The sequence below is a fragment of the Chrysochloris asiatica genome, unplaced genomic scaffold (assembly GCF_000296735.1).
Source record: "Chrysochloris asiatica unplaced genomic scaffold, ChrAsi1.0 scaffold00017, whole genome shotgun sequence".
NCBI classification, from domain to species: Eukaryota; Metazoa; Chordata; class Mammalia; order Afrosoricida; family Chrysochloridae; genus Chrysochloris; species Chrysochloris asiatica.
The window spans coordinates 13,456,118-13,481,052 of record NW_006408535.1 but is presented as its reverse complement, the minus strand read 5'-3'; the positions used below and the strand labels follow the sequence as shown (position 1 = coordinate 13,481,052).

At 40.0% G+C, this 24,935-nt stretch overlaps 1 pseudogene; it reads left to right on the top strand.

Annotated features, from left to right (window-relative positions):
* Positions 1 to 11,245: 11,245 nt before the first annotated feature.
* LOC102826688 lies at positions 11,246 to 22,935 on the top strand (annotated as a pseudogene).
* Positions 22,936 to 24,935: the final 2,000 nt, after the last annotated feature.

Here is a 24,935-nt window from a genome sequence, read left to right as displayed (position 1 = left end):
TGACACCCTTGGACTAGAGCCACTTAAAGCATCTTCATAAGGGTGCACTGACTAAAATTTCAGATTACATGCCAGATGGAGTTGACTGTGCTTCCTGTTTTAACTTTATGATCTAGATAATTACTAGGTCTTGTTACGTTCTTCCTTGTCAGCTGGAGCCTTGGGCTTTCCCAACTAGATTTTAGTTTTATCAACAGTGTTTTGTTTTTTGTTTTTTTTTCTTTTAATCTGATGAGGTCAAGTCTTTTAGCAGATGAACAGTTCTTTCCTTTCCCAACCTCAGGTCTGAGAAGTAGCTATTGGGTCAACTATCAACTGCCTTTCACTCACCTCTTCTCCCATTTTCCTCTTGAGTCACAGTTCCTCACACATTCCTCGCTCTCCATCTTTACCTCTTTCAGGTCTCCACAATAGAGGCTTTTGATCTGGAATTCTACACCTGAATTTTTTGATATTTTACATGTCAGTGGCCTAATAGTTACAGGGAAATATTCTTGCAAGGCTCCCCTTTAAAGCTAAATAAAAAACAACCCCCAAAAAAAGCCCCAGGTCCTAAGAGAGTCAATTCAAATGTATTGATGTGAGCCCAGATCTCCCAAGTCCAGGTCATTTCACTTCCCTCTCCACTCTTTTCTTCTGATAGATCACATCAGTCAGGGAAGAGGTGAACAGCAGGCTACTGATACCCCCAGAGACTGTTCCACTCTTGGAAGAGTCCTGCCCCTTGGTCCCTCATTCCCAGCTGGCTAGTGGGGCCTGCTAAAGAATGAATTCCTTGCAGTGAATTAATAGTTGTCCATGCTTCAGTGAGGGAGGAAGAGAAAGTGCCAGCTCTAGCTTCATAAAGACACATGAATTTCCACAGGAAATTCAGTTCCCACAAGAAAAACTAAACTTCAAGGACATGGTCATAGACTCTTCTTGTTTATCTTCTAGGTAACAAGATATCTATTTTTCTCTTTTTCCCCCTAAGTCACCATTCTGGTCTTTCAGCTCTTTTTCTTTTAAAAATAGTGCCCATTATTTGGCATTAATTTGTCATTTAAAATTTTACCTTCTTAGTTCATATACATCCAACTTTTCATCTTTATCCCTTGTTATTATATTAACTTTCCAATTCATGGGGTATGTGTATTTTGTCTTAGATTATCTTCTTTGCTTTTTATAATTTTAATTTTTTTATCTTATTGGTTTAAATAAAATTGGCTTAAATATGTTATTGTTTTAAATAAATTTCTATTTAAATTTCAACAACTTGATCTTGTTACTTTAAAAAGCTAAACCTTTTTTATCTTTATTGCATTTATTTTTAACTTCTTTCACTCTTTTTTTTTCTTTTCCCTTACTCTCCATATTTTATTTGCCTTAATGATTTCCTAAGTTTCTACTCTCACTTCATTTAAAATTTTCTGTTTTATTTTTTCATTGACTTTTATGTTGGTCAGTCAGAAGTATGACACTGATAACCTGCTCTCAGATTATCCTGATTTTCTGGATACATCTCTCCTAAAGGGAATCACAAATATGAAGCGGCTTTACAAAGTTCATGGCAAAATTCTACTATTTTTTCATTCTATTCTCCCACAAACTGTCCCTCATATGGAAAGGACAGACCTAGAGTAAACCCAGGAAGCTAGATTAGCATCAGAGGTACTAGTGTGAATTCCTGGTGTGTGAAGGTGGAGGTGGTGGTGGGGGTTAGACAGAGGGTAATACATAAATGCACACACAAATACACACACATGCATATATACAAATACTCCCTGGGTTTGTGGAATATAAAACAGTCTTGAGGGGTAAGATCAGGGCTAGAAGCAAGATGGAGTAATGTTTTCCCAACAAAATTCCATAGTACATCCCTTGCTACCCTTAAAGAATGAGCATGTGCATTGGCGTTAAGGGGGGTGGGGTGGGGGTGGGGATGACTTAGCACAAATTTCTCTCACCAATGCAGTTTTCAATTTTCTTAAAACTTCTGATAAGCTCCCTTGATCATGCTGTGCCCTTGAGAAAATTTATCCAGATGATCCCTTGGGATTCCCAAAAACAAGACACCTTAACCTCTGGGCTGACTCCTTTGCCTTGATTTAACTAGTACAGCAGAGTCCTTTGTTTTGATTGGGACTTGCTCTCTAGATTATATTGGTAAATCCAAGACTCATCCCCATCTGCAATTCATTCCATAAAATCGTCTTCATTAGCTTGCATCTTGCTTTTTCATGAGCTATTTGAGGCAGCTTATCTTCATGCAATGCTTTTGCCATTCATAAATCAAAAGCTTGCTGATGCCAAATTGTTGTTAATTGTTGTCAAGCCAGTTCTAATCCATACAATCCCTGTATAGAGTTAACAGTCCAGTGCATATTCTACAGTACCATACCAAAGTTGAGACCAAGATGTTTGCTTAAAATTGAAAATACCAAAGCATGAGAGATCCAACTTCAGTAGCTATCACATCAGTTGTAATCCTAAGGTATTCTTCCACCCATTTCTGGACTTCAGCCATAGTTTCTTTATTCATTGAGCTTGACTGTACAGTGTTCCTTATCTTGGCTTATTTTTAAGTTCTTCCTAACCTTCCTTAAAATGTTTGATCCATCTAAAAATTCTTGTTTTATATGGGCCAGCATTCTCATAAGCTTGCTATAAAGCTTCAATGATTTGGAAAGATATCCACTTGAGTTTTGTTAAAAATTTGATATTAGCCCAGACCTTAAAATCATTTTCTTCCAAGGAACAGAAAGTATTCTTTTCTTGAAGCCATCTTAATAAGACTAAGGTAAGTGTTATTACTGAAAGAACTTGTCTGTAGCCATCACATTTTCTTTTCCTAGTTTCATCTGCAAGGAGCATTGGCACTGCAGAGGGTTATGCATTGGGCTGCTAACCACAAGGTCAGTAGTTCAAATCCACCAGCCACTCTGTGGAAGACAGATGAGGCTATCTGTTCCTATACAGATATACAGCTTCAGAAACCCTATACATAGTCGCTGTGAGTTGGAACTGACTTGATGGTGCACCACCATCTTCAACATGCTATTTATTGATCCAGTTATGAGGATTTTCATTTTCATTACATTGAGGTGCAATCTATACAGAAGGCTATAATCTTGATCTTCATCAGTAAATATTTCAAGTCCTCTTAGCTTTTAGCAAGCAAGATTATATCATCTACATATCACAATTATTGATGCCTCCAATCCTGATGCCATGGTCTTCATATAATCCAGCTTCTCAGATTATTTGATCAGCATACAGATCGAATAAGTATTTTGAAAGGAAACAACCGTGATGCATACCTTTCCTGATTTTAAAGTATTCTGTATTCTTCATGAGCACAAGTATATGTTCTGGAATGCCTATTCTTTGCAATGTTATCAATAGTTTGTTATGATCCACACAGTAGCATGCTTTTGCATAGTCAAGAAAGCACAAGTAAACATGTTTCTAGAGTCCTGGTGTAATGCTGTAAGATAAGCACTCAACCACAAGGTCAGTTTGAACTGAAAGGTTGGTGGTTCAAACTCACCAGTCACTCCTCAGAAACCCTAAGCAGGGTCGTTATGCTTGGAACCAACTTGATGGCACTGAACAACAACAAACATGTTTCTGGTATTTTCAGCTTTCAGCCAAGTTCCATCTGACATCAGCATTGCTCATTCTATGTCTTCTTCTGTATCCACTTGAATTTCTGGTAGCTCCCCATTCAAGAAGTGCTGCACACCTTTTTGAAATATCTTCAGCAAAATTTTACTTGCATGTAATATTAATGATATTGTTTGATGGTTTCTGTATTCCACTGGGTTATCTTTCTTTGGAATTGGGTACAAATACGTATCTCTCCCAATCAGTTGGCCAAGGAGCCGTCTTCCAAATTTTTTGGTATAGTTGAGTGAGCACCTCCAACACTGCATCAATTTGCTGAAAGATTTCAATTTGTATTCGTAAATTCTTGGAGCCTTGTTTTTTGCCAATACCTTCATTGCAGCTTGGACTTCTTCCATATAATACCATCAATTTTCGATGATATAGTACCTCTTGAAATGACTGAAAATTGACCAATACTTTTTGGTACAATGATCCTGTGTATTCCTTCCTTTGATGCTTCCTTTGTCATTCAATATTTTGCCTGTGGAATCCTTCAGTATTACAAACTGAGGCTTGATTTTTTTTTCTTCAACTCATGTAAACTGAGAAATATGGAGCATGTTCTTCCTTTTTGTTTTTTTCAACTCCAGGTTTTTGCACATTTCAGTATAATACCTGACTTTATGTTCTCAAGCAGCACCTTGAAATTTTCTCTTCAGCTTTTACTTAATCATTTCTTCCAGTCACTCTAGCTTCTCTACACTCAAGAGCAGGTTTCAGAGTTTCTTTTGACATCCATTTTGGTCTTTCCTTTATTTTCTGTCTTTTAAGTGTCCTTTAGCTTTCTTCATGGATGATGCTTTTGGTGCTATCCCATAACTCTTCTGGTCTTTGGTCATTAGTGTCTAATGCATCAAATCTGCTCTTGAGATGGTCTCTAAATTCAGGTGGGGTATATTCAAGGTCAGAGTCACGGTGTGACACCGTGGGTTAATGAACTGGACTGCATAGTCAGTTTGAACATCAAGGTCTGCAGTTCAAACTCACCAGCTGCTCCGCAGAAACCCTATGTAGGGTCACTATGGGTCAGGAACTGATTCAACAGCACTCCATAACAACATACTCAAGGTCAGGTTTGGGCTCTCATGGACTTTTTAAAAATTTTCTTCAGCTTCAGCCTGAACTTGCATATGAGCAATTGATGGTCTGTTTCACAGTCAGCCCTCTATTTCCACAGATACAGTCAATTTCATTCCTGTGTATTCCAACCTGTGAGGTCATGTATATAGTCGCCATTTATGTTGTTGAAAAAGAGAATGACTAAGTCACTGGTCTTGTAAAACCCTATCATGTGATCTCCAGCATTGTTTCTATCACCAGGGTCATATTTTCCTACTACTGATCCTTCTTTGTATCCCACTTTTGCATTCCAATCACCAGTAATTATCAATGCATCTTGATTGCATGTTTGATCAATTTCAGACTAAAGAAGTTGATAGAATTCTTCAGTTTTCATCATCACTGACTATAGTGGTTGCATAAATCTGAATAATAGTGGTATTAACTGGTCTTTCTTACTGTTGTTGTTGTTGAGTGCCATCAAGCTGATTCCAACTTATAGCGACCCTGTATAGGGTTTCTGAGGAGCAGCTGGTGGATTTGAACTGCTGACCTTGTGGTTTGCAGGCCAATGCTGAGCCTGCAGTGCCACACCAGGGTCTTTCATATAGGTGTATGGATATTATCCAATAATAGAAGCATTGTGATTCAAGATAGATCTTGGAATGCTCTTTCTAAAGATGAAGGTGGTGTCTTCCTCTTTAATTTGTCATTCCCAGCATGGTAAACTATATGATCATCATATACAAAATGGCCAATATCTGTTCATTTTAGCTCACCAATGCCTAGGATATCAATCTTTATGCTTTCCATTTCATTTTTGATGGCTTCTAATTTTGGAGTCCTGGCGTTGTGCTGTGGGATAGTGCACTGGAGTGCAAGGTCAATTTGAACTGCAAGGTTGGCAATTCAATTCACCAGCCACTCTTTGGAAACCCTATCCAGAGTTGTTATAAGTTGGACCTGACACAACAGCACATAACAACAATAATTTTCCTAAATCCAGACTTCATACATTCCATGTTGTGATTATTAATGAATATTTGTCATTGTATATTTTCATCTTGAGTTGTATTCCATCAGTAAATGAAGGTCTCAAAAGATTTTGTTCTTCCATATCATTGAAATCAATTCTACTTTAAGGAGGCAGCCCTTCCCCAGGCCTATTTTGAGTGCCTTCCACCCTAAGGGGATCTCTTCTGGCCTATATCATACAATGCTCCACTGGTATTTGTAAGGTTTTTAGTGATTAACCATTCAGAAGTTGTTGCCTCTTCTTCTGCCTAGTCTGTGTTAGTCTCGTCACTCTGCTGAAACCTTCCTATCATGAGTGACCCTACTGATATTTAAAATACCAAAACATCCAGCATTACAGCACCACAAAAGCCACAAGAACATTTTTATTGAAAAATAATAAATTTCTGCTGAAACACGGCACAAAAATTTTATACAGAGTCCTTTTGGTGTCACCTCCTCTGGCAGTGTTACCTGGTATAGTTTACATCCCACCCCTGCCCCCTGCCCATACCCCTGTAGTGATAGCACTGAATTCAAGCAAGGATTGTTTGTGAATACTAAAACTAGTTTTAAAAGTTTGACAAGGAATGAGACATATACTTATAACTTCAAAATATCTCTCTACAAATTACCTATTAATTATAAGAGGAAAACAGTACTTTATGGTAGAAATCTGAAGAACATTAACTCAAACCATGGAGCTTCTGACACTGTGAAAAATACATGATCACTTCTGAAACATTTCTGTTGAAAACATAATCTGAATCTAAACACGAAGTAGCATAAAGTAAACTCAAACTGGAAGACTCTGTGCAAAATAACTAACTATAACTAAAAATAACTCTTCCAAATATACAAATTGAAGACAAAGAAAGATTAAGAAAATATTTGTGATTAATTTATATTTAAGAAACCTGACACTGTAGGATAAGCACTGGACTGCTGACAACAAGGCTTGCAAATCAAACCCACACACTGCTCCTCAGGAGAAAGATGAGGCTTCCTGATTCTGTAAAAATTTATAGCTTCAGAAACTACACAGGGATGCTCTCAGTCAGAATTGGCTCGTTGGAAGTAGGTTTTTAAATAATTAATCACAATACATGATCTTGATTTGGATCCTGACAGGAACAAAATTAGTTACAAGATGGGGTCTTCAAACATTCATGGAAAATGCACATTATCAAAAAACTATGCATGGATTTCAAAATCTTTTTGCACAAAAATAAACTTGCACTAACTTGTTGCAACATATCTCAACAGTTTCTAGTTTGAAGCACTAAAACGTCAGTTTGAAAATAGCTCCTATTAAAGCAACATGAGTTTTGCTAAAATTGTACCATAAACAAACATCAAATTTATGGTAATGCTTGGGTAAAAAAATGATGAAATCACTGATGCTTTACAAAAAATTTAGAAGAACAATGTCCCCAAAGAAATCAGCAGTTTACAAATATATAGCTCTCAAAAAATGACAAGATAATGTTGAAGATGAAGCCCACAAAGGCAGATCATCACAACAGTTTTTGAGAAAAAAATTAACCTTGTTCGTACCCTAATTGAAGACCTAAGTGTCACAGAAGAAACAACAGTCAACGTCATAAACATCTCAATTGGTGCAGCTTATCCTCATTGGGTGCCAAAAAATGATTGTGCCCAGATCAGCAGCAGATAAGATCAGAGATTTCAATGAAAATTTTAAATAAGTGGGATTGAGATCCTGAAGCATTTCTTCAAAGAACTGTAACAGGAAGTGAAACATGACTTTACCAGTACAATCTTGATGACAAAGCATAACCAAAGGGTTGGCTACCAAACCTGTAAAGTAGTACAGTCAAAGCAAAAGGAGACCAGTCAACAGCAAAGGTCATGGCAACAGTTTCAGGGATGTTCAAGGCATTTTGCTTGCTGATTTTCTGGAGAACCACAGAGCAATACATCTACTTATTATGAGAGTGTTTAGGGAAAGTTAATCAAAGCTTTAGCAGAAGAACACCCAGGAAAACTTCACCAGAGTCTTTCTCCATCCACCACAACAATGCCGCTTCTCATTCTTCTCAACAAACAAGGGCAATTTTACAAGTTTCTATGGGAAATCATTAGTCCCGATTTGGCTCCTTTTGATTTCTTTTTGTTTCCTAATCTTAAAAAACCTTTAAAGGACACCCATTTTTATTCAGTTAACACTGTAAAACAAACTGCACTGACATGGTTAAATTCCCAGGACCCTCAGCTCTTTAGGGATGGACTAAATAGTTGGTATCATCACTTACAAAATGTCTTGAACTTGATGGGGTTTATGGTGAGGTAAACTTTTTGTTTTTCATTTTTATCTTTTAATTCCATTTTTTCCAGGAAATTTTAGAAGTCCCCTCCTATGTAAGTATCTGGCTATAGTCCAGGTACTGCCCATGGAGAATCTCCTCAAATTACTTCCCTCAAAACTATCAAAAGCTGAACTGGGAAAAGTACTACTTATGGAAATTTTCCTGAAGAATATATATTCCTCAAAATGATAAAATAATAACAAATAACAATAATCCTGTAAGAATTTGATTAGGGTCATTGTCCTCCTCATTAAACAGTATTCTCTCAAAAGAGACCCAAGGGAAATTTTTCCTTCAGGTCTCAGTACCAGAAATTATAACAAAGGCAAATGTTTATCAAGTACCACCAAGTATCCTCACTTTTCTAAGCGCTTTGTGAGTATTAACTCATTTAACCTGTGAAACATTTCTTTGATGAGATATTATAATTATGTTTATTTAACAGATGAGAAATTGAAACAGAGAGGTAAGTAACTTGCCCAAATTTACATAGCTAGTAAGTTTAGCAATAAGATGGGAACTCGGGGCAGTTCGGCTCCAGAGCCCAGTCTTTAAACCACCTTCCAAGGCTGCCTCTTGGAAAACTAGTTCTACCGCGGAATCACTAGCCTTGGTTTGTCTGGATGATTCTCATGAATTATGAGATGGATTTCAATTAGTTGCTAAGAAGCTAGGAGCCAAATATCTAGTCATAATTTACTGCCTAAATTTTGCATTCCAATCTCAATCCTAACTTTGTCTTTTCTTTAACTTACCTTTTTTTTCTTTGAACCACTATCTGTAACCACTTTAAAATAAAATGCATGCCCAATATCAAAATCTGTCAAGAAGAGGAAGGAAAATAACACTACAAGCAAGTTTTAACTCACCAACGATGTTTTGCCATCAAGTTAGAATTCAGATCTATTAATGGCATAGTGGTGATGAATCGGGCTGCTAACCTCAGGGTCAGCTGTTTGAAACTACCAGCTGTTCTGTAGGAGAAACATGAGGTTGTCTGCTCCCATAAAGATTTACAGCCTCAGAAACCCTGTACAGGGTCGCTGTGAGTCAGAACTGACTCCACGGCACATAACAACAACAACAATCAATAATTAAATATATCCATTGCAAAAAGCTTGAAAATAAGAAATCAGCTACAGTATTACAAAATGGACAATATAAAATTATAAGGAAAGCAAAAAGCACTGTGATTCTGTAATATAAGCACTGGACTGCTAACCACAAGTTTGGTGATTCAAGCCCACCAGCAACTCTGCTGGAGAAAGACAAGGTTTTTCTGATCCTGCAAAGATTAACAGTCTCTAAAACCCTATACCACCACTCGTCTGTCAGTTTGTCGTCCTGTGGTGGCTTGTGAGTTGCTGTGATTCTGGAAGCTATGCCATGGGTATTTTAAATAGCAGCAGGGTCACCCGCGGTGGACAGGTTTCAGATGAGCTTCCAGATGAAGACAGACTAGGAAGCAGGAGAGATGAACTACTTATGAATATTTAGTCACTGAAAACCTTATGAATGGCAGTGAAACACTGTCAGATATAGCACCAGAAAATGACCCCTCAGGTTGGAAGTCACTGAAAATGTGACTGGAGGATAGCTGCCTCCTCCAAGTAGTGTTGACTGTGATGACACAAATGGAGTAAAGCCCATGAGACCTTCATATGCTGATGGGGCACAACTCAAAATGAAGAGAAACAGCTGCAAACATCCATAAATAATCAGAACATGGAAATGTATGAAGTATGAATCTAGGAAAATTAGAAATTGTCAAAAATGAAATGGAACACATAAACATCCATATCTTAGGCATTAATGAGCTGAATGGACTGGTATTGGCCATTTTGAATCTGACAACCACATGGTTTACTTTGCTGGGAATGACAAATTGAAAAAGAATGGTGTTGCCTTCATCTTCAAAAAGATATTATCAAGATCAGTGATGAGGTACAGTGCTGTCTGTGATAGGATAATATCCATACACCTACAGGAAAGACCAGTTAATACCACTATTATTCAAATTTACACAGCAACCACGAAAGCCAATGAGATTGAAATAGAATTCTACAAACTTCTTCAATCTGAAATTGATCAAACATGCAATCAAGATGTATTGCTCATTATTGGTGATTGGAATGCAAAGGCTGAAAACAAAGAGGAAGGATCAGTAGTTGGAAATATGGCCTTGGTGATAGAAATTATGTTGGAGATAACATGATAGAATTCTGCAAAGCCAGTTATTTGTTCATTTCAAATATCTTCTTTAGACAGCATAAGAGATGATTATATACATGGACCTCACCAGATGGAACACACAGAAATCAAACTGACTACATCTATGGAAAGAGAAAGTGGAAAAGCTCCATTTCACCAGCCAAAAAAAAATGCCAGGAGCAGATTGTAGAATAGACCATCAGTTGCACTACAGCCTTTTCTTGTGTGTGTTTGAACTGCATTCTTGGGTCATCTTGATGGGAAATATAGTAGCTTCAAAACCCTGACAGCTATCAACAAAGAACTGACAGTTCCTAACACAAACATTTGAAGAAATATTTCCTTTTTTTCAGAGTTTTTGCAAAGTGTGGAAATAATATTGTTGATGAAGCATGGGAAGAAATTAAATCTCTGTCTGCTACAAAGATCACAGAAAAAGCAGAAACTTTTCAGCTCCTACAGTTATCCCATGGATGGCCTTGTCCATGGGATAACGGCCTTGTGCCAACCTCACAGATGTTCCTGTTGCACTCTGCAACCCTCTCTAGTAGAACCCTTCACAGTATCAAAGGAAATACCTGCCCCTCTTCCTGGCTCCCTCTTTCCCCATTTGGCTGTGTCTTGTTCATCTTTTCTCATTTGCACCCAGCAAGGTGACAGGAACTAAGAATGCACCTTCCTGCTAGAAGAGACCTATCTCAAAGATTAGTGCCAACCAGCTCTTTTAAAAGGATAGCTTGTATCCAGCTTGGCAAAGACACTTGTCCAAAGTCACAAAGAGATTAGAAAAAGCAGAATCATTAGTCTTCTGAATCTCATTCCTATTTACTGCAAAGGCATAAAGGGTTCAGCAATAGCTAAATTGTTTACTAGTTCCTGGATTCTTCTAGTAAACATCTGTGCCCTGGCAGAAACAAAATGAGCTAATTAAATGCTTGCCACTGGCTTACTTTGGAGACTTCATGGAGTGTGTGAGAGCCCAAATGAATTTCAGGCCACTATTGATTACCTCAAAGGTGGAAGAAATCATCCAAGCATGGGAAGAAGGTAAGGAAGCCAAAGCCGTGGCTGAAGGTTATTAATATTATAATGCTTTTGCTTATTGGTGCAGAAAAGCAACTCTTGACCCTATAAGGGACTGAAGGTTTAAGGCTATAATGCAAGAGAGTAAATAGAATCCTTCAAGTTGGAAGAAGAGTCCAGCCAAACACTCTACCTAATTGCTTTGGGATAACCAACTCTGCTTACTGTGGGAGAAAGAAAATTAATGGATTGTATTTCGAGGAAACCAAAGGCACAATTGGGCAATTCTCCATGTGGCTAGTAGAGAATGGTTGGTACCTTGGCACAGAAACCCCAGACTGATGGCAATTAAGTAAAAAACAGTCCATGATGCCTAAAATAACCCAAAGATTTTAAATATAAAATAGTTCACTGAAAAATGTCAAGGTTTCCAGTAGATCTGTAAAACTACCCTTTCTTGAGAAGCTTTTTATAAGGCACGAACCTCTACTCACCCTTCCCTCCAGCACCTACTCCAGTAGATGTGATTTAATCCATCGGTAAAATTGATAAACTTTTGGACTCCAAAATTAGTCTTAGTCACAGAGGTTTCTGGGGTCAACATTAAATCTCTTCTGTTGCTCGTGATGTGGGTGCTATAGGATCAGCCCTGGACTGTGAACCACAAGGTAAACAGTTCAAACCCACCAGGTGCTCCTTGGAAATCTTATACAGGGACACTATGAGTTGGAACCGACTGGATGGCACTTAACAACCATTTCTCATGAAGACACCTTCTATTTCAATCCAGCTTTACACGCCCAACTTTTGAACTTTCCTATCCAAAATATACCACTTGGTAGAATCATTTATAGACTTAGGTTGTTTTAGAGAACTATATGTCATACAGTTTAGTTTAGAGTTGTTGTTGTTAAGTACCGTGGAGTCAGTTCCGACTCATAGTGACCCCTGTACAGGGTTTCCAAGGCTGGGAATCTTTATGGGAGCAGAAAGCCTCATCTTTCTCCCGTGGAACAGCTGGTAGTTTTGAACTATCGACCTTGAGGTTAGCAGCCTGATTCGTTACCACTACGCTACCAGAGTGCCAATAGTGGGCATAGGATCGACCAACACTAAACAGACTTAGAAAAACATAACCTTAAACTGACAACCATTCCAGCTGATCACTTCTTTATATGTGCCTCTTATGATGTTTAGGGTCACAAGGAGTCCTAGTGACTCAGTAAGGAGCTCTTATAGAATAGTGGGTTACATGTTGGGCTGCTAACTGAAAACTGGGCAGTTCAAGCCCACCAGCTGTTCTGAAGGAGAAAAATGAGGCAGTCTACTTCCATAAAGATTTATAGCCTCAGAAACCCTATGGAATGGTTCCACTCTGTCCTATAAGGTTGTTAAGAGTCCGAATCAACTCAACAGCAGTGAGGATATTACTAACATTCATGAGAGCTTCAAGCTGGGATTCAAGTAGGTATTTTAAATGGGCATGTTACTTGCTGAAAGTGAAGAGGACTTAAAACATTTACTGATGAAGATCAAAGGCACAGCCTTCAGTATGGATTACATCTCAATGTAAAGAAAACAAAAATTCTCACCACTGCACCAATAAACAATATTCTTATTCAACAGAGAAAAGATTGAAGTTGTCAAGGACTTCATTCTTCTTGGAACAACTATCAATACTCACGGAAGCAGCAGTCAAGAAATCGAACGACATATTGCACTGGGCAAATCTGCTTCACAACACCTTTTTAAAGTGTTGAAGAACAAAGATGTCAGCTTGAGGACTAAGGTGCGCCTGACCCAAGCCATGGTATTTTCAATAACCTTATATGCATGCGAAACCTGGATAGTGAATAAGGAAGACCATAGAAGAATTGATGCTTTTGAGTTATGATGTTGGAGGAGAATATTGAAAGTGGCATGGGCTGCCAAAAGAACCAATAGATCCGTTTTGGAAGAAGTGCAGCCAGAGTGCCCCTTGGAAGCCAGGATGGACAAACTTCATCTCTCATACTTTGGACATATTGTCAGGAGGGACCAGTCACTGGAGAAGGATATCATGATTGGTAAGGTGGAGGGTCAAGAGAAAAAGAGGAAGACCCCCAACAAGATGGATTGGTCAAGCGGCAGCATTGATGGACTCAAGCGTGGCAACAGTAGTGAGATTGGCCCAGGATCAGGCAGTGTTTCGTTCTGCTGTGCATAGGGTCACTATGAGTCGGTACCGACTCAATGGCACCTAACACCAACAACAACATTATTTGTTTCAAAGTAAATTATACCTCAAAACAATTTCCCATTTAGTGTCAAACTAAATAATTCTAAAACCACTTTAAAGTTAAGGAGAGCCCTTTTGCAATGTAACTTTTAGGACTAGGATTCATTTTTCTCTGTAAACAATATAGATTTCATCTTTTCTGCAGTACATAGTCATCATATTCAAGGGGAACGGTGTAACTTAATTTGTGGATTATTGTAAAGTCTGCCAGAACATGGCTAATCCTTCCTTCCCTCTTGGCCCTTCCTGTCAGTCAGTTGATCATCAAGTCTGAAACCCCTGCTCTATAAACTGTTGGCCCCTCTCCCTTCTCATAAAATTCTCCTGGCTTCTGGTCACAGCCTCCCCTGGGTTCTGTCTCTGGTGCCTCTGCTCTATATCAAGCCCTCCACGCACAGATTTGGGGTTGTAACTCTCCCACATTTTATAGCTTCCTATTGCTAAAGAGGAGTCCTGGTGTGGCACTGTGGGTTAATGCTCTGGACTGCAAAGTCGGTTTGAACCATAGGTCGGTGGTTCAAGCTCACCAGCTGCTCCAAAGAAACCCAACACAAGGTCGCTATGGGTCGGAACCGATTCAACGGCACCTAACAACAACAATTGCTAGAGAAAAGGTCCAAACTCTTCAGCAACATCATCAAAACCCCTCACAGATCCCTAGGCTACCTTCTATTTTCATCTCTGTATCTTCCAGCACCGTATCATGCTATGCTCTAGCCAAGCTAGGCGCCCGTTCCTCAAATATATCTGGTATTTCATGCTGCTACTTCTTTTATTTTTTTGTTTTTAAGAACACATTTGGTCATAAATAACTTTTCCTTGATTCTTTGCCAATAATAATCTACGTATTCAACAACATCCAACTCCTCACTTCTACAAAGTGTTCCCTCTCCCCTAAGGTAGAATTTACTCTTTTCTGCATTTCCATTGCTTTCTCAATCAGAAGCAATGACATGTTTATCACCCTATTCCTTATGGAAAAATCTCTTGCTAGACTTACCTATGCACCCTCCACACTTCTCTGAGTGCACAGCACACGTAAACTGAAATACATGTTTGCTGGAAGAATCAATTCTATTGGCTATCCAGAGAAACTGGGTTGTCCCAAGACTAAAGATTGGAGACTGTATATCTCAGCTTTATCATTTTACTGCTCAAGGAGCAACTTCTCGGTGGGGTACAATGTAACACTCAGCCTTGGTTTGTCTTGGTAATACTACTGTGTTAACAACATTACATCTTTTTGTTGTTATCCATGATTTTACCAGGAGAAAAGGCACGTCCGAAAATGGATTCTCTAAACTGAGAACTTTAAAGCTTCTTTCATTTCAAAAAAAAAAAAATTATTATTACTTTGCCATTCCATTTTATGTTAACTTTTGCCATTAAAAGTAGCACCATTCACATACAGATCTATTCACTGAGTGCAAGTTCCAGAGGAGAGGAGTATGGGGCTATGTTGCTTCATCCACAAACTAGAAAACGCTAGGCATTCAGGAAATGATTGTTGAGTTATAGCTGTTGGCTTGATTTAAAAAAAGAAAAAAAGTTTGTTAGTACTTTTATTCAGTCATTATAACTTCCCTGGGCCCTCGGTCTAGATGATCATGTAGTTACATACTCCACACTGACTTCCAAGACGTGACATACTCTTTTACTAAGCCAGGCCCTTTGTTCTGGTTTCGGCTTGTTTCAAATTTACTGATTTTAATTTCAACTTAATTTTATATTCATTCACATGGTATAAAATTTAAAAGGAATTTTGCACATATGTCAAATGTAATGTAAGTTTCAACACATTATAGTAAAAAAAATTTAAAACACAAAGGACTGTAAGGGGAATTTCTTGCTCCTGCCTTTGTCTCTCAGTCCTCCTCCTGCCGTCCTTGGAGGTAAACATCATTTCCTGTTCTTCTATGCTCTTCCAGAGATGATCTATGCATATATAAAGAGATATATTCTTTTTCCTTTTTTACACAATAGTTAATGTATTATAATACTGTTCTGCACATGATTTTTTTCACTTATCATTTGATCTTAGAAATTGGTTTACAGCTGTACATTAAGAGTATCAATGGCAGCAGCAATGGGCTCAAGTGTAGCAACGATTGTGAGGTTGGCTCAGGACCAGGCAGTGGTTCGTTCTGTTGTGCATAGGATCACTGGGAGTCAGCACAAACAACAACAACATTAAGAGTATCCTCAGTTCTCCTCAGAAGTGTGGTCTTCTATTGTGTCTCTATACTAAGACTGTTCCCAGGCCCTAAGATGTTCATGCCTGCCCCTGGTGGCTGCTCCACTACAAATGCTATGAGTCCACCAGGCAGACTGTTAATGTTAATGGCGGTGGTGGTCCAATGCCATCAACTTGGTTCTGACTCATAGTGAGCCTGTAGAGGGTTTCCAAGGCTTTAAATCCTCATGGGAGCAGAAAGCCTCATCCTTCTTCTGCAATAGTAGTGTTGTTGCTGTTGTTGTTATGTGCCGTGGAGTTGGTTCCGACTCATAGCGACCCTGTACATGGTTTCCAAGACTGTAAATCTTTACGGGAGCAGAAAGCCTCATCTCAGAGACGATGATGTGGAGAGATGGAGCAGCTGGGGTCTTTAGACCCAGAGAGGGAGAGGGGCTGTGTACTGACGACCGAGCGGCAGGCTTGTAATGTATACCCTTTGGTAGGTTGAAGATGCATGAAGGGGATTGTAACCATGGCAATGAAATGATAAATGATAAGATGAATGTAAAACTAATGTTTTTCCGTGTAAACTATCACATAATTCACAATAAAACATTTTTTTTTAAGCCTCATCTTTCTCCCACGGAACAGCTGGTAGTTTTGAACTGTACACCACGAGATTAGCAGCCCGATTTGTAACCACTACACTACCAGAGCTCCTTATAATAGTGGTGGTTGCCATCAAATCAGTTAGAATCATGGCAGCCCCATGTGTGTAGCGTTGACTGCTCATAGTGCTTTCAAGGTTACAAGCTTTTGAATGTAGATCAGAAAGCAGATCACCAAGCCTGTCTTCCAAGATGCCAACCTTTCTGTCAACTAGTTGTTAAGTGCTGTCAAGTCAGTTCCGACTCATAGTGACCTGAAGAGAGTTTCTGAGGAGCGGCTGGTAAGTTTGAACCACCGACCTTGCAATTCAATCCAAGGTCAAGTGCTTATCTGACAGCACCACACCAGGACTCCTTTCAGCTTAGGTGCTGTCGTTGAGTTGATTCTGACTCATAGTGACCCTGCTTAGTGTTTCCGAGGAACAGCTGGTGGGTTTGGACTGCCAACCTTGTGGTTCACAGTCCAGTGCTTATCCTGCAGTGCCACACCAGCTAATAGTGAGTGATTAACTGTTTGTGGCAAATTTCCCCTTGTGGTTGCTGTAAAATGAATGAGTTAACTAGGCAGTCTACATCCCTTGAAAGGGAGTTTTGTCCCCTATGTGTCTAGTTTAAGGAGATGACTGAAGCCTGGCCTCTGTTGTACCAAATCTAGCGAAGTCAACTGGCCCAAATGACTTTATGAAAACAGAAAAGTACACCTGTGGACCTCCTGTGCATCTAAGTAAAGCTTATACTTAATGACACAAAATGAACATGTGAATTCTTTAAGGCCTTCTTACCGAGGCTTTTTGATTCTTAGTTAGAGTGAATCCAATGAATTTATTATTAGTGAGACACAATTATTCAGTTTTATCATCTTGCTAGGACACTTAGTGGTTCTGTGGTTTAACCATCAACTGCTAACCAAAAGGTCAGTGGTTCCAACCCACCAGCAGCTCCGTGGGAGAAAACTGCGGCAGTCTGATCTAAAGCATATACTCTGAGAAACCCTATAGGGCAGTTCTAATCCATCCTTTAGGTTGGCTAAGAGTCTAAATCAACTCAATGACAAAGGATGTATCATCTTGGTACTGCTTAATGTTTATATTTAATGACTATAGCTACCGCTCATCTCCTTCATGACCCTGATATGTTTTATGACTGAAAGATTTCACATGTAAGAATGGCTTTCTCTCTCTTTCTAGCTTCTTGTATAATATGTACAGTAGTCACCAGCCACATGTGGCTTAAACTCTTGAAATGTGGCTAGTGCAAACTGAGAGGTGGTTTAAGCATAAAATACACACCAGATTTAAAAGACAATATAAAAAATACAAAATATCTCATTCATCATTTAAATTTATTACACGTTGAAACTATATTTTTGATAAATTGGTTTAAATAAAAATCTAAATAAAATTAATTGACCTGTTCCTTTCTGTTGAAAGTACAATTTGTGTTATGGGTTAGGAATTTTGAAGCATCAAGGAAAACATCACATTCATAAGCAAGCGACATCTGGAAATATTTGGAAAGGCTCTGAACTCACTGGGAACTGGTTGATAAGGTGTGGCTAGAAGGAACGGAAGCTGAAAAGTCAATGCCTGACTTTTCCAGGTCTACCACCTTTATTGGAGTCCTGGTGAGGCACTGTAGGTTAATGTGCCAGACTGCAAAGCTGTTTGAACTGCGAGGTTGGCAGTTCAAGCTCACCAGCTTCTCCTTGGAAACCCTATACAGGGTCACTATGGGTTGGAATAGACTCGACGGCACTTGACAACAACAACAACCACATTTATCAGAAACATGATGTACTCTTCTCATGATATTCTTTGGTGTTCTCTTCATCCATGTTCCTTTTTCTCTCTTGCAGATTTCAACTTCAAAACTGTAAAGCATAGTAGCAGCCAGATTGAGGTAAAACTCGCCAAGGCCTCATACTGTCAAATTCAAAAGCCATATTTTCAGGTTTTCTATTATAAAAACTATGAATTACCGGCTTTCTACTGATGAAGATCAAAGAGCACAGCATTTGGTATGGATTACATCTCAATGTAAAAAAAACAAACATCCTCACCACTGGACCAATAAACAACATTCTTATCAACGGAGAAAAGATTGACGTTGTCAAGGACTTCATTCTTCTTGGATCAACTATCAACATTCATGGAAGCAGCAGTCAAGAAATGAAATGACATATTGCATTAGGCAAATCTGCTGCACAAGACCTTTTTAAAGTGTTGAAGAGCAAAGGTGTCAGCTTGAGGACTAAGGTGTGCCTGACTCAAGCCATGGCATTTTCAATAACTTCATATGCATGCAAAAGCTGGACAGTGAATAAGGAAGACCATAGAAGAATGGATGCATTTCAGTTATGGTGTTAGAGGAGAATATTGAAAGTGGCTTGGGCTGCCAAAAGAACCAATAGATCCATTTTGGAAGAAGTTTAGCCAGAGTGATCCCTACAGGCCAAGATGGCCAAACTTTGTCTTTCATACCGCGGACATATTATAAGGAAGGACTAATCACTGGAGAAGGATATCATGTTTGGTAGGTGGAGGGTCAGAGAAAAAGAGGAAGACCCCAACGAGATGGATTGGTCAGGTGGCGGCATCAATGGACTCAATTGTGGCAACAGTAGTGAGGTTGGCCCAGGATCGGGCAGTGTTTCAGTCTGTTGGGCATAGGGTTGCTATGACTCTGTGCCGACTCGATGGCACCTAACAACAACAAATGTTCATTATCAGAACAAATCTTTTTCATGTCTGAAATGCTATATGAATCTAAGCAGAAAAGTCACATTTAGGATACTGTAATGGATACCATAATACATCTCAGCTTGAGTATAGGTAGAAAGACATTAACAATGTATTCTAACTTTTATTGCAGCGATATAAATGTGTGACGCTACAGAGTAAGCTCTAGACAGCAAAATCAGTTTGAACCACAAGGTCAGGGCCTCAAACTCACCAATCACTCTCTGGAAACCCTACACAGGGTCGTTGTAAGTCATAACCAATTTGATAGCACTTAACAACAACAATTATGAAATCTGAGTTTGTGTTTACATTGCAGCTCTGTGAGATTAGAGTTTTTTTCCTCTCCAAGAGATGGTGGCATAGAAAAAGCAAGTATGTGATACACTCTATATCCTGGTGTGGCGTCCTGGTGTGGCACTGCAGGATAATGCACTGGACTACAAGCTCAGTTTGAACTGCAAGGTCAGTGATTCAAACTTGCCAGTTGTTCCTTGGAAAGCCTATGCAGGGTCAGAGTCGCTACTGTTGCAAACTGATTGATGATGACAATATCCTAAACCAAAGAACACTGCTGGTGCTGTAGGGTAAGCATTGGAACTTATGGTGGTTCAAACATACCAGCTGCCACCTGGGAAAAAGATGACGCTTTCAGCTGCCCTAAAAGTTTACAGCATTGAAAACCCTCCACAGGGTTGCTATGAGTCAAAATCTACTCCATGACAATATGTTGAGATTTATGAAGCAAATACAAATACAAATGTGTGAGCACAGACCCTATCTTCAAGAGGTATATACAGGCTGTCCCTGGGTTATGAAACAGCTCTGATCCTGTGTCTTTAAGGATTTGTAAGTATGTGGGACTGGACTCCTGGTGTGGTGGTTTAGGATAAGCACGGGACTGCAAACCACAGGGTCAGTGCTTCAACCCCCCCACAGCCACTCCTAAGAAACCAGACACCGTGTCACTGTGAGTAGGACCAGGTGCACATAGTCTATTTATCCTTACTTTAGTGCCAGAGAGGAGAGTTGGGGGGTGCCATAGTTAGACCACTCAGTTACCAACCAAAAAGTTCATGGTTTGAGCCCATTAGCCTCTCTACGGGAGAAAGTGGTGGCACTCTGCTTCCATAAAGATTTATATACTTGGAAATCCTAGGGGGCCAGTCAACTCTTTCCTAAAAGATTGTTATGAGTGGGAATCTACTTTGATTTGGCTTGAGTTAGTTCAAGTAAAGATCAAAGCCATTTCAATGATTTAAAAGCTGCTCCTGCCTCAAGTCAAGGTGATAGTGATAAAGAATTTGTAATGAGTTGGTTCAGTTGTTTCAAAGTGAGGGCACAATTATATCACATTAAAGGACAAGTAGGAGTTATACAGAAGTCTGGCTTTCATAACCCAGGGACTGCCTATAGAGTGGGGACATGCAGAGTAATTACTTCCATTTGCTCTTAAGCCCTACCTGCACTTGGCCTAGAGCATGTTCAGTTTGAGTTGCCCATGGAGAGGCAGCTCAACCCCAAATTGCCTGCAATCTGGAGCATCATTCATTGTGGCATTTGGTTTAGAGCGCACATGTGAGTCACCACTGGTATTCGAATATACACTGCACAACTAGTTACATATGGCAGGCTTCGCTTCCAGAGCAACAGTTTCTCTCACCCAAGAAACTTCTTCCTGCTAAAGAACGTTTTATTTACACAATCTGACCCATATTTTAAGTCAGACCACACTATTCACACCCTCTAAATTTCAGGAAATCAATGTTAGCCAGTTTTGAATGGTGTCAAATCAGAAAAAAAAAACTTTACAGAGATTGTTGAAGGTCTTTTTAACTCCCCGGGGATGGATGATTAAGAAGAGATGGGAGATTGTCATTTGAGTATTTTTCTCCTTTGAAAGTGGTATTTTAACATTTGTCATATTTTTCTATTTCTTCTCCTTGGTTAAATCTACTTTGTTAATTCCTTGGCTCATATCCCTCCTTGCCTTCCATTTAATCCATGTTCTTTTCTCTGTGTTAATGGCTAACAGAGCATGTACTATAAATTAGCATTTATAAAAATCAATTACACTGCTTCATAAGACAGAGCAGAAACTTAGACTGTCTTCACCAGATCATTTGTATTTATCTGTTAATTATAAACCTTAATTGTCTCCTTTTATCATATTAATTTGCGCAAATTGTACAACTTCGGAGTTTAGCAGTTTTCAAGTCCTTGAAATACAATTATTCTCTTAACGTTCTTTATAGAAACATGGTATTCATAAATGATTAGGTTCGTAAAAATTAGCAGTTCCAATAATTGGCCTTGGTTTCTCCTTGGATCTATTTTCTCTCCCACTACAATCCTGGTTCTCACATAATGCATTCATCTTAGCCTCTTACTGTGCCTGAACACTATTTAATTGCACTCCGTAGCCCATGAGACTCAACCTGGTTTTGGCTCAAAGAATATAGTTCTAGCCACTGGATTCATTCCAAGTAGGTTTGACTCTTTTCCCCTCATCCCAGCAGAATTTGGACTTTTGTTACATTTGGTTATTTCCGTTGCTGTAACCCTTGGTATAAAAATTGTACATGAAGGACCGCCTTGAACTGCCACCTGCTTGCAAGACTTTGATATTTAAGTTTCTTAGTGCTTTACAGTTTGCATTTTTTTGTATTAATAAAGCCATTCTTTATTTTTAAAAGGGGGTGGGGTGCAGCAGCGGGGGTGGCAAGAGGCCCGAGGGGAGGAGACACAGCGGAAATTCTGGAGACTGCGCGAGCGGCTGCTGAGCGTGCAGCAGTATTTCACCTCCGGGTTGAACACTTTTAAGTAACCAATCAAGAGAAGCTAAAGTAAAAAGCAAACCCAGGACTGTTACATGTTTGCCAAAGTTCTCTGCTGGACTGGAATTACTTAGCAGGTATGAAGATACTTGGGCTGCACCATTCACAGAAGAGCCAAGGAATGTGCAGGTGCTAGAGAGCTGGTGGACACTGGGATGGTTGTACTTTCCGCTCACTGGGAGAAAAAGAAAACCAGCCTAACAGAGTTACAGGAACAGCTCCAGCTACTGCCAGGCTTAGTAGCAGATTTAGGGTCTGTGACAGCCAATCTGACTCATTTAGAGGCGAGTTTTGAGGACAGAGAAAACCACCTGTTGTATCTTGAAGACCTATGTGGACAGTGCGAGTTAAAAAGCCACAAGCATATGCAGTTCCAGCAACTGGAAGATTACCAGAAAAATAAGAGGAAGAACTTGAAGCCTTCAAAGATGGACTCGATGCCGCGCACACCTAGAAGGCCCTGGAAATGGAGCGCACGCAGCAAGTGAAGCTCACGGAGTGGCAGAAGTTCTTTGAGGAGGCCTTCCAGCAGGACAAGAAGCAGTACCTTTCCACAGGCTACCAGCAGAAAGCGGAGTGGAGAGAGCCCATGGACAGCATAACGTCCATGGCGGTGAACGTGGACATGTTGGAGCAGATGGACTTGTTGGACATCTCTGACCAGGAGGCCCTGGACATCTTCCTGAGCTCGAGAGGAGAAGAGAGCACTGTGCTGTGCCCCCCGTTAGAACCTGAATCCAATCCAATCTAGTTCGAATGAAATTACTCTTCAGGTTCCAAACCCTTCAGAATTCCGAGCCAGGCTGCCTTCACTGTCCTCCCCCTGCTCCAACCCAGATCCGTGGGACCCCAGCGAAGGTGGGGAGTCGCCCCTGGTGCAGTCCGAGGAGGAGGAGGTCCAGGTGGACACGGCCCTTCAGCAGCGTGGGACAAGCTCCCTCAGATGTCACTGATAACAGCAATTCCTAAATCCGGGCTCTCCTGACCACACCAGACCAGGTGTGCAGACGTCCATCCACCTGGGAGTCCTGGTGTGGCGCTGTGGGCTAATGAGTCAGACTGCAAAGTTGTTTGAACTGCAAGGTCGGTGGTTCAAGCTCACCAGCTTCTCCTTGGAAGCCCTGTACAGGGTCACTTTGGGTCAGAATCGACTCAATGGCACTAACAACAACAACCCAACAACAACAACCGTGTGCAACACCTTGAGCGAAGGTGGTCCAAGTTCCTATCCTCTCTGTGAAACAATTGCAGACTCTTACACATTGCAATGTGGTAAGCAAACATTGATGGAGGGGACCTCTCTAGGTTCTTCTCCATGGTGTTGTTGGGGGCCATAGAGTTGGTTCCAATTCATAGCAAGCCTATGTGCAACAGCCCAGGCACCATTCCAGAGCCCCTGCATCCAAGTTATGATGACAGTGAAAGCCAATCACTATGCTCTGTCCCAAAGGGCTGACAAGCTCAGGAGCAATGAGGAAGATGACAGCCCTTTCCTCTGCTGCCCTGTGCATGGGAACAGAGATAAGGACTCCCTCCTACCTCACCCGAGAAGCACACCTGCATTCCCCCAAATAATGGGGTTCACAGAGCAATGAGTGATCATCTAAAGTTCTAGGAACACATTTCTAATAAATCTAGAATTCTTCTAATTCTCTGACTGAATATCTAGACATGTTTAGCTCTCTTTGATCATACCCCTTCAGAAGTAACACTCAGGAAATTAGGTCTAATTTCCTCATATAATTTTTAAAGTATTGTTATAAAATCATAGAAACTTTCACTATGCAAAAATATCAATTTGTGAAGCTATTGTTTCTTGACATATCCTCCAGCTGTTCTATTCACCTTTTTTTTTTTAGGTTTTAATTATGGATTGAGTGAAAGTTTACAGGGCAGATCATCAGTTTTGCATTCAACAAATCATACACCTTGTTTCATTACAATGATTATAATCCCATCCAAGCAACGCCAGTTAATAGTATTTCTCACTATTCACTTTAACATTAAAAAAATACCGCTCAGGCATATATAATAATTTACATCTCCAAAGGTCGCATTCTGCAAGTCTGACCCCTAACCACCAGCTCTTTGTCCCTCTCTTCCCATGAATCTAGAGTCCTCAGTTGCTTCCTCTCTCCCTGACCCTATCTCTGCCTCTGTCTCTGGTATCACTGCTTCTCTGGATAAGGTCCCACATTTTGCTTATGCTTGTCTCCCTTGATGGCCCTAGGGTCCTCTGTTTCTGGACTATAAGATTAACCACTCCCCTGTTTTTGTTAAAAAACTTCTACCTTTACAACTGTGACAGCCACAATTAGTCATGATAACAATTATTCTCTACTGAATCATACGAATCTTATCCCCATCTCTTTTTACCAGACCCATCTAGACAAGATGAAAACTATTCAGTGGGGACTCTTTCTTTGCCCCCATACTCTTAAACTAAACTCCGTCTTGAAACCTTGTAAACCAGTCACTTCATGCCTTTATCACCTCCTTATTTTAGATAGCCAAGGTCTAAGTTGCCCATCTCTGTCAACCCTATATACAGAGGAGATAGGATTAATCCTTGATGTGAAGACTCCTTCCCTCTCAGTTGGTATTCTGAGCTACTACATTCAGAAGTATAGGTCAAGTTAAAAAAAATTTGGGGGGTGGGGGGTAATCCTCCTCTAGTCGAGTTCTGATTATCAAGCCAGCAAGGCTAGGTCAAATGGGTACTGTCTGCAAGTTTGGGTGTTCTTGTTCATCTCCCCTCACTTCATAGCAGCTGGATGCTTCACTTTCAGCTCTAGCCCTATGTGGCTATGTCCTTTTCCATGGGCTCAAGTGTCCCCAGGTGTCACCACACTTTGGACCAACCAGCCCTTCCTCTTCTCTCTCATCTCCAGGTCAACAGGAGTCAATGGACTGTGGTTGAACTCAGCCCATTTCTTCATTGCTACCTTTCCCC